Source organism: Zingiber officinale, chromosome 3B (genome assembly GCF_018446385.1).
Source record: "Zingiber officinale cultivar Zhangliang chromosome 3B, Zo_v1.1, whole genome shotgun sequence".
Taxonomy (NCBI): domain Eukaryota; kingdom Viridiplantae; phylum Streptophyta; class Magnoliopsida; order Zingiberales; family Zingiberaceae; genus Zingiber; species Zingiber officinale.
Window position 1 is genome coordinate 77,667,561 of NC_055991.1, and position 9,999 is coordinate 77,677,559.

Sequence of the window (9,999 nt, forward strand, 5' to 3'; positions counted from 1 at the left end):
TCAGCAAATACCAAGAGCCAGGGCAGGGATAACAAGAGAAGGAGGTCGGGCGCTACGCGACAAGCAGTCTAAGTAATCGTAACCACCTGTCAGAGAATAATCACTGTCTGTCAAAGAATATGCTAATGGTCGGGTATTTACAGCACTCTGATTCCTTCCTAGACTTATAAGAAGACGCCACGTGTCACCCACCGCCAGACAAAACCTAACATCTGACGTTCCCTGAGACCCATCAGACTTCAGAAGAATCCGTTGCGGTATAAAAAGGGATGCTTTGTCCCTTACGCATGTACGCTTACTCGTCATTTCTGACTCGTTTTTACTTTTCGTCCTTTTTCTGTGCTTCTGGGGAAAAAGTACCTGACTTGAGTGTCGGAGTGCCTGACCCGGGGACTTTTCCCTGGTTTCTGGTCTCTAACGACTCGTGGGCTCGTCTGAATGTGCGCAGAGCCCTAGCGTCATCATCCTGGTCATCACCCTCCGTCATCCGCCCGTGTGAACCCTTCCGGAGAGTGCCAGATAGATCAGACGCCGCAGCGACTTTCCGTCAACCTCCAGTACATCGAGGCTCGCCTTCATCCGACTCAGCTTTCGGACGGGATCAGTATGCATGAAGATTTTCATTTATTTCATTTAGTGCACAAAACCAATATTCTAAAGAATTAAAACTCATATCCTGAAGATTTACAAATGTCAAATTAGTGTTAGAAAACACACATTTATGTGATTTCAGCTGCTTATGCAAGCTCCAGATTTTTTTTTTTTAAAAAAAAAAGTCACTACGGAGCAGGAATAAACATCGACATAAATCAACCAAGAGTCCTTATGGAAAATGAAGAATCATTTTATTCAGCACATAAATTTAAAAGGCAGCATTTGACTGTGCAAGATGAAGTTGATGGATTAACACTTAACACGATAGAGATTACATTCAGTCTTCTAACACAATGCAGATTTTAACATTTAATTGATTCTTTTGCTCAAGCATCCCCAATGCGTTGACGGTGTATTACAGTTAAGCAATGGATACTACAAAAGTAGGACAAATAAAGAGGAGGAAGAGAATTTTGCAGATAGTGATGCGGTACAAGGAATAAAACTTGTAAATTGCTTTTCCCATCCCTTTGACAGCCCATCCCCTCTCTCTCCCTGGTTAAATTATCTTTTTACCCCTCTTCTTTAAAATAACCGTTATTTTATTTTTTTCCCTATTTTATTTATTTTCTTAGTTTTATTCTTTTCAATTTTATTTACTTCCTTAATTTTATTTTTTTAAAATAAATTTTATTTATTATTTTTTCATCAATTTTTTTTTATTTTTTTATCCATATTTTACTTTTAAATTTTTTATAAATAATAACCCCTAAAATCTACTATTAAAAAAAATAAAGATCATAAGATATCGAATTCTCTATCTCAATATCACCTGTCCACGTGTCCCACTCATTGCCCCAACCCATTGTCGGCGGTGATTAAAATTATATCCTAGGAGGAAGGTGAATGCAGTTGCCATCGACGCGATCAACCCTGAAATTCGGTCAGATTTGAGTAAACTTTTCTTCGTCGACGATCTGAGTCCCTGCTTAAATTCGGCCGAATTTCGACGTCGATCTCCTTGATAGCGACCCCCGGGTTCACCTTCCCTTAGGTTGTTCTGGTCGGGATGATGACTAGAGGCCGCCGGTAGTGGGCTCGAGGCGATGAGTGGGATAGGAGGACAAAGAAAATTGAGGACAAAAGATCCAATCTCATATTACAAATATAAAAAAAGAATGACATTTTTGTCGAGAAAATACTTTAAAAAACAAAAAAATGATATAAAGATAAATAATATGATGGAACTGGGAAAGAAGTGTGTGCGAAAATCTACGACTAAAAAATAAATAAAAGATTATAAATATATAATAAAAAAATTAAAAAGAATTAAAATTATAAAAAATCTGATTAAAAAATAAAATTCAATAAAATAAAACAAAACAAAATAAAACGTGGCACTGCCCCCTCAATATATATTAATTTTATATATATATATATATATAATTTTTATTTTGATCTATATTTTTATACTATTTTAATTTCTACAAATAATAACTCTTAAAATCTAAAATAAAAAATAAACAAAGATTAAAATATATAATAAAAAAATTATTCAAAAAATAAAATTGATAAAAAATAAAATTAGTTAGAAAAACAAAACTTAAAAAAAAACGTGAATAAAACAACATGAATGAGGAATAAGGAAAAAAGTAGAAGAATAAATATCATTATATTTTATGGTGGACCCGGGAAGGGTGTCAGCAGGAATAAGGAAAAAAATAAAAGGGTAAATATCATTATATTTTATGATGGACCCGGGGAGGATGTCAACAGGGATAGAAAAAACAGCTCTCATAAAACTTACAAAGAGAACCAAATATCATAAAAACAACGAATTGCAAGCCCCAATCAAAATCTAACTCAGAGATTGTTTGTATGGTTTAGCCATGAAGTCAGAAAACTCGAAAGGGAAAGCCCTGGTCCACTTTGTTAACAATAAATGTTCCTAAAAGCCAAGTTTTATCTTCCATTAGTGTAACAGAGGTCAAAATCCATTTTAGAAACGTCAAAATTTCAGATAAGTACTAGGGTAAAGATACAAAATCACCAGGAGTGCCCTTGAGTAGAGTTGCAGCTTCCTCAGATTAAGCATAGCAATAGATAGATATCTCATCCCTTCCAAGAGGTTTCCCTTCCCCAACATGCTTATCAAGTGTACTTGTTAAACAATTTCTTCGAGTTTCCATTATTAGCTTCAAAATAGGTGAATGTGAGAGCCTTAGCTGCTCCTTTTTTGCCCCACCTTCACTTGCTTCAACATCTACCAAGTCAAGTGAACTATCTGCAGCTTCTTCGGATAATTCCCCTTCGGAAATGAGCTCTTCATCTTCTTTGCCTGCACCATCCAGAGAATCAGCAGATTCCAGTGGTACCTCCAGGTCAGAAAACCCATCTTCGAGAACATCTTCCTTATCGCCTGACTGTGAGGCAAACCAATGCAGTTGCTCCTGAAATTTGAATGCGAAAACCAGAATTATATTCTAACCTTAAATCTTTTAACTCATAGATTGAGAATACTCTCAGTATCACATGCTAAGTAACAGAAAATTTAATGAAAAAAATATATTAGAAAAAACATGTCCACGAAAATATGCATATTTTGGAGGAAGGGTTGACGCCCTTAGCCCTTAGGCAAGCAAAGACAAAAAAGATGAATGAAAAAGAACTACCGTGAAAATAATTAGTAATAGAAACAAAGCTGTTGTGTAAAGAAGGGGGCAATATCTCTTAAAGAAGAAGAGGAAGAGAGAAAGAGATTGCGAGGAGTAACAAGACAAAGACGTACAAAAGGAGAGCAGACAAAGGAGAAGAAGAAGAGGAAGAAGAATAGTTACCGTGGTTCGACGACGTGTCTACTCCACAAAAGTGGCTAAAACTTTATTAGAATTCTCTCTACACAAAAGAATCACATTCAATGATTCTTGTGATTATTGTTGTACAATAGGTTTACAATAATCCCTATAAATAATGCATAAACCTCAGACCCGGTAAAATCGTAACAGAATTTTGTTATAAAAATCACAACAAAATTCTTTTATGAAAAACCATAATAGAATTTTGTTATATAAAATCATAACAGAATTTTATTACGAAAAATCTTAATAGATTTTTCTTCTATAGCATCCATCGCATTGACCTTCATCCAAATATGAGTTACACGTCAACAATCTCCACCTTGGCGAATATTCACCCCTTAGAAGAATACGAGTATTTGAATAAAGCTCCATCTGGATTTCTGGGTTTGGACTTCCTTCCTCTAGCAGATATGGATTAAATTCAAGCAATGCTTGAACTTCTATGTAGCCACTGGCTTTGCCAGCATGTCTACAGCATTGTATGCAGTATGAACCTTCTCAAGTTGAATTTTTCCAGAAGCAATCAACTCTCTAATATTGTGAAACCTCACATCAATGTGCTTGGTTCTCACATGATACATCTGATTCTTCGCCAAATAAATAGCACTCTGACTATCACATAACAACTTGACTCCACCTTACTGAACGTCCAATTCTCTGACCAACTCTGTAAGCCATAAAGATTCTTTCGCTGCTTCAGTTGCTGTCATGTACTCCGACTCCGTAGTAAACAATACAACAATAGATTATATCATAGATTTCAATAAATAGGTCCTCCTGCCACAGTGAACACATATCCTGTAGTAGACCTGTTATCTAAATCTCCTACATAGTCCACATCTACGTGCCCAGCAACTGAAGGATCTTCCGATTGTCTATTAAGCATGATGTCATAATCAGTTGTATTTTGCAAGTATCTAAAAATCCATTTCATTGCATCCCAATGTGGTCGACTAGGATTTGAAAGAAACTTGCTTACCATACTAACTGCTTGCGCCAAATCTGGTCTCGTTCAAACCATGTCATACATTAGACAACCAACAAAACTGGCATAAGGAATCTTTGACATCTCTTGGATCTCATCATCCGTCTTTAGACACTGTGTACCAGATAACTTGAAGTGATGCCCTAAGGGTATGCTCACCGACTTTGCATTCTTCATGTTGAACCTATCCAATACCTTCTCCACATAGCTACGTTGAGACAACCATAATCTCCCTGCAACTCAATTCCTGTGAATCTCTATCCCAAGAATCTTCTTGGCCTCTCCCAAATCTTTTATGTCAAATTCCTTGCTCAGTAGCCTTTTCAATTTATCAACTTCTTTCATCTTCTTTGCAACAATGAGTATGTCATCTACGTATAGTAGTAAGAAAACTAGTGATTCATCTTTCAAGGCTCTTCACATATATGCAATAGTCATACTTACATCTCCTATATCCGTTTTGAATCATATATAAATCAAAACGTTTGTACCATTGCCTTGAAGATTGTTTCAATTCATAAAGTGTTTTCTTCAACTTGTAAACCAACTACTCTTGTCTGGGCTGACTAAATCCCTTAGGTTATGACATAAAAATCTACTCCTCTAAATTTCCATGAAGAAATGTCGTCTTCACATCCATTTGCTCCAACTGCAAATCGTGATATGCCACCAAAGCCAACACCGCTCTAATTGATGTATGTCTTACCACCGGAGAGAATTTCTTCATAATCAATCCCCTTTCTCTGTAAATACCCCTTTGCTACAAACCGATCTTTGAACTTCACTTCTTCTCCCTCTAGCATTGCTTCTTTCTTCTTGAATATCCACTTGCACCCTATAGCTTTCTCTTCTTCAGGAAATTTCACTAGATCTTACATTTGGTTCATAGCACCCGTCCACCTGTCCTTCTCAGAGTTATGTATAGTCTCCTGAAAAGATATAGGATCTCCGCTACTAGTGATAAGCGTATAAGATACCAAGTCTTCGAATTCGTATCTGTTGGGTGGTATTACGACTCGTCTCGTTCTACCACCAGCTATAGTATGATGCTCCGTGTGCTCTGAGCTAGAATCATCAGTGTCACGAGTCTCTAGCTCCACCTGCATAACATCTTTCTCCATGTTGCTCTATGGCATTTCCTTTCCTTCTTCCTGAGTTCGTTGTAGCATAGTTTTCACGTAAAACACCATATCTCTGATCACCATCTTGTTTGTCTTAGGATCCCAAAGCTTGAAGCCTTTAATTCCTTTCTGATACTCCAGAAAAATGCACTGTTTTGACTTTGCATCCAGCTTTGATCTTTCCTGACTAGATATGTGTATATAGGTTGGACATCTAAAAACTCAAAGATGAGAGTAATCTACTTGATTCCCTATCCATACTTCCTCTGATACTTTTACCTTCTAGTGTTACCCTTGGTGATCTATTAATAAGATAACATGTCATGTTAACCGCTTTCGCCCAGAAATTCTTTACAAGCCTTGCATTCAGCCTGAGACATCTTGCCTTCTCAATGATTGTCCTATTCAACCTTTCCGTCACTCCATTCTGCTGAGATGTCCTGTGCACCGAGAAATGCCTCATTATCTCATGCTGCTCACAAAATTCCTAAAAATTTGAATCTATGTACTCAGTCTCATTGTCTGACCTAAGGTATTTGATCTTCCTTTTGATCTGGTTCTCCACTTCAGTTTTTCACAGTTTAAACTTTGCAAAAGTTTTTGACTTGTGACATAAAGTATACCTGGCCTTTCGTGAGAAATTATCAGTAAAACTCACAAAATACAAGTGCCCTTCATGTGATGCAACACTGGCTGGTCCCAAAGATCCATATGTACGTAGTCCAGAATCCCCTCCGTCTTGTTTATTGTCATCTTGAATTGCACTTTGCTTTATTTCCAAAGAACACAGAATTTGCGGAATTCAAGCTTGCACGTCTTGACACCCTTCAACAAATCTCTCTTGTGAAATTTTAGCATCCCACGTTCACTCATATGCCCTAGCTGCATATATCACAATTTAGACTCTATTGAGGCGACTCCACCTACAACTATAGTCCCTATTAACTTGTAGATGTTTCCTGCTACCTTTTGTCCTTTGATTACCGTCAGAGCTCCCTTGTTGACCTTCATCACCCCGCTTACTGATTTGTAATTACAACCAATATCATCCAGTGTGTCAAGTGAGATCAAGTTTTTCTTTAACTCTGGTATATACCTGACATCACATAAGATTTCTGAACGCACCATCAAATATCTTGATTTTGGCATTCCCTATGCTGATAACTCTGCATGACATATCATTTCCCATCAACACTGAACTAGAATTATTCACTGCCCTATAGGTGTCTAACCACTCCTTGTTTGGAGTCATGTGATATGAACATGCAAAGTCTAAGATCCATGCATTTGTCAACTGCTCCGAACTCAACATAACTGATAGCATATCTCTATCGCTGCTCTCTGAATTTTCTTCTTTGCAGACTTTGCCGAACTACCTTTGTTCTCTGCAACATGTTTCTTTATCTCTAGACAATCTCTCTTGATATGACCTTTACCTCCACACTTGTAGCGCGTGATCACCTTCTTCCTTCTCGACTTAAAATGAGACTTGTTGTCGTTATCAGATCCATGTCGAGATTTGCTCCTACCACGCTCTTGGTTACTATTTATCACAAGTCCTTTTCCTTGAGAAACTTCATCACTTGTTTTCTTCCTTTGGTGAAAACCTAATAATGCACCTGTGATCTCCAATTTAAGAGTTTTCTTATCCCACATCAAAGTAGTAACCAAATTCTCGTACGTAGGAGATAAAGGTAGAGAATTCAACAACATTAGTGTAGAACTGTCAGACGGGCCAACCCATGGCGGGGCCGGTCGGCCTGTGGCAGGCCGACCCGTCAACTTGACGGATTGGAAAATTTCCAACCCAAACTAATTCAAGGCAAGTTGCGGGTTTGGCGGGCCAACTCGTGGGCCCATCAAATTTTAAAAATAAAAATAAAAAAATGTTTCATATCTTCAACATTTTACTTCGAAAAAGTTTTATTAATCAAATATATCCATAAACATGTATTTTAAATATAAATGAACACAAACTAGTACTTATGTGGAATAAAAGTACTATTTTTATTTCAAAATTATAATAAAGAAAGATAATAAATTCACATATAACTTAGTTTACATGTGTTGCTCAACCCGCGGGCCAACCCAAGCCCGTCGCGGGTCGACTCGTGCGGGTTGCGGGCTTAGGTGGGTCGGCCCGTGACAAGCTTGGGTTGATAAAATTCCAACCCAACCCGCTTAAATTGTTTGGCGGGGCGGGCCAATCCGACGGACCCAACCCAAATTAACGGCTCTACATTAGCGTCTTGTCTTCGTCTTCGATCTTCACATCAACCCGTTTCAGATTGCTCACAATCTGATTGAATACGTTGATGTGCTGGCTCAGATCGGTTCCCTTTATCATCTTCAGCTCAAATAATTTCTGTTTAGGATACAGTTTGTTTGTCAATGACTTTGACATGTACCAGCTTTCCAGCTTTTGCCAAACTGCCATCGGTGACTCCTCGTCGATGACATGGTACATCACATCACCAGTAAGGCAAAGTCTAATTGTTGCCACTGGCTTGCCTAAAATTCTTCCCAATCCGATCTCTCTATGCTTTCCGATTTCCACTCTCCTAGCGTCTTCGTCATGCCTTATTGTACCAACAAGTCCTTGACCCTTTTCTACCATAATCCGAAGTTCCTGGTTCTATCAACTTCACTATATCAAACTTCGCAGAAGTCATTCCCGATATGTTAAAGAAATCCACCAAAACTTGTAGCTCTAATACCAATTGTTGCACAAAAAATAGGGCAATACCTCTTAACCTCTTAAAGAAGAGCAACAGATCAAGAGAACGCACAGAGCAACAAGACAAAGATGCACAAATGGAGAGTAAACACGAGGAAGGAGAAAAAGAAGAGGAAGAAGAAGAGTTACTATGGTTCGGCGATGTGTCTACTCCACAAAAACGACCGAAGCTTTATTAGAATTCTCTCTACACAAGAGAATCACATTCAATGATTCTTGTGATTGTTGTTGTACAATAAATTTACAATGATCCCTATAAATAGTACATAAACCCCAGACCTGGTAAAATCGTAACAGAATTTTATTACGAAAAATCTTAACAGATTTTTCTTTCATATCATCCATCGCATTGACCTCCATCCAAATATAAGTCATCCATCAACAAAAGCACTCCTTTTAAGTTCAAACAAATTAAAGTCTGACAATTATATTATGTTGGCGAGGACCTTAATTTGGGAATTATAACCAAATGAGTACAAGAAGTGTTGAGTTTGGTTGATGCCAATTGAAGCTTGATTCAGTTTGCATTAGGCGAACATAACTCGCTCAAAGTGGATTGGGAATTGATTTTCTCCCAAGATAGCCACACTCTGGCCTAGGTGAATAGGTCACTCTTCGACAATATTTAGCTCACCCAATATGTTTCAAAGTTGCTCAATGGCCGTACATGTAGAAGCCATTAAAGGGTAGTCAGGCTAGTGATTAATATTGCTCACATCAATGGAAACTTATGTGAAAAGATATATTTTGTGTATAAAGAAATTAGTAGCAATTGGGTCATCTACTAGTATAACATACGAGGAGCCCGGTGCACGAAATTCCTCCTAGTAATGCAGGTCCTGGAGAAAGGTCGGACAATATTAGATTTATTGTACACAGTTTTACCATGCATTATAAGAGGTTGTTTCCGCAACTCAAATTCATGACCATAAAGTCACACGGTGATAACTTTATTATTGCACCAATTAAGGCTCCCCTACATCTACCACTATAACATAGAAAACAAAACAAAAAAATTTGATATAAGCTATATAATGCTCTCGCGATTATGTTGGGGATAGTCGAAGTAATATTTAATGGAGAATCAAAATAAACTATTATTTTGACTGTTTTCTGAGATGGCCTCTATGATTCTTATAATGATCTCATTAGATTTATTTTATTTATAATCCTTATTCTTGATATTGATTTCGTATATGAGCAATGACTATTAGTGATTTACAAGGTACTGCTACAAGTATACTATAACATTTCCCTTCAGCATGTTTAATTTCCACGGGGAAATGAAAATAAACCAACTTGAATCAAATTAGTTATAATGTTATTGTCATACTTCCTTCTATCATTAGTTTTAGTTTCATTCTTAGTATGTATTGCCCCTAGGAAAGCTACATTGCTGGAGGGAGCAAAAAAGCAATGCACCAATCCTTAAAGTAGTCGAGATTTTATAGTACATTATTTTTTTCACTAGTGATGTAGATGCTCCAATGATATAATTATTCTGTAAAAGCTAGTTCAAAGCCTTAGGTGAATTAAGGCATTTAATTGTTCGAAAATAACTACTAAGACTCTCATCAACGCTACCTAAACTCTACCTCATTTGAGATGCAGGTTTGATCATGCATAAAGCGACTAAAAAACAAAAACTACTTTACCAACTTTTAGAGACCATTACATTTGTTTTACTTTACTTGGGAAATTAAA

The 9,999-nt window shown here is 37.2% G+C and overlaps 1 pseudogene; it reads right to left on the minus strand.

Annotated features, from left to right (window-relative positions):
- Positions 1-8,175, minus strand: part of LOC122054953 — a 48,711-nt pseudogene extending 40,536 nt beyond the window's left edge.
- Between the last annotated feature and the right edge of the window lie 1,824 nt (positions 8,176-9,999).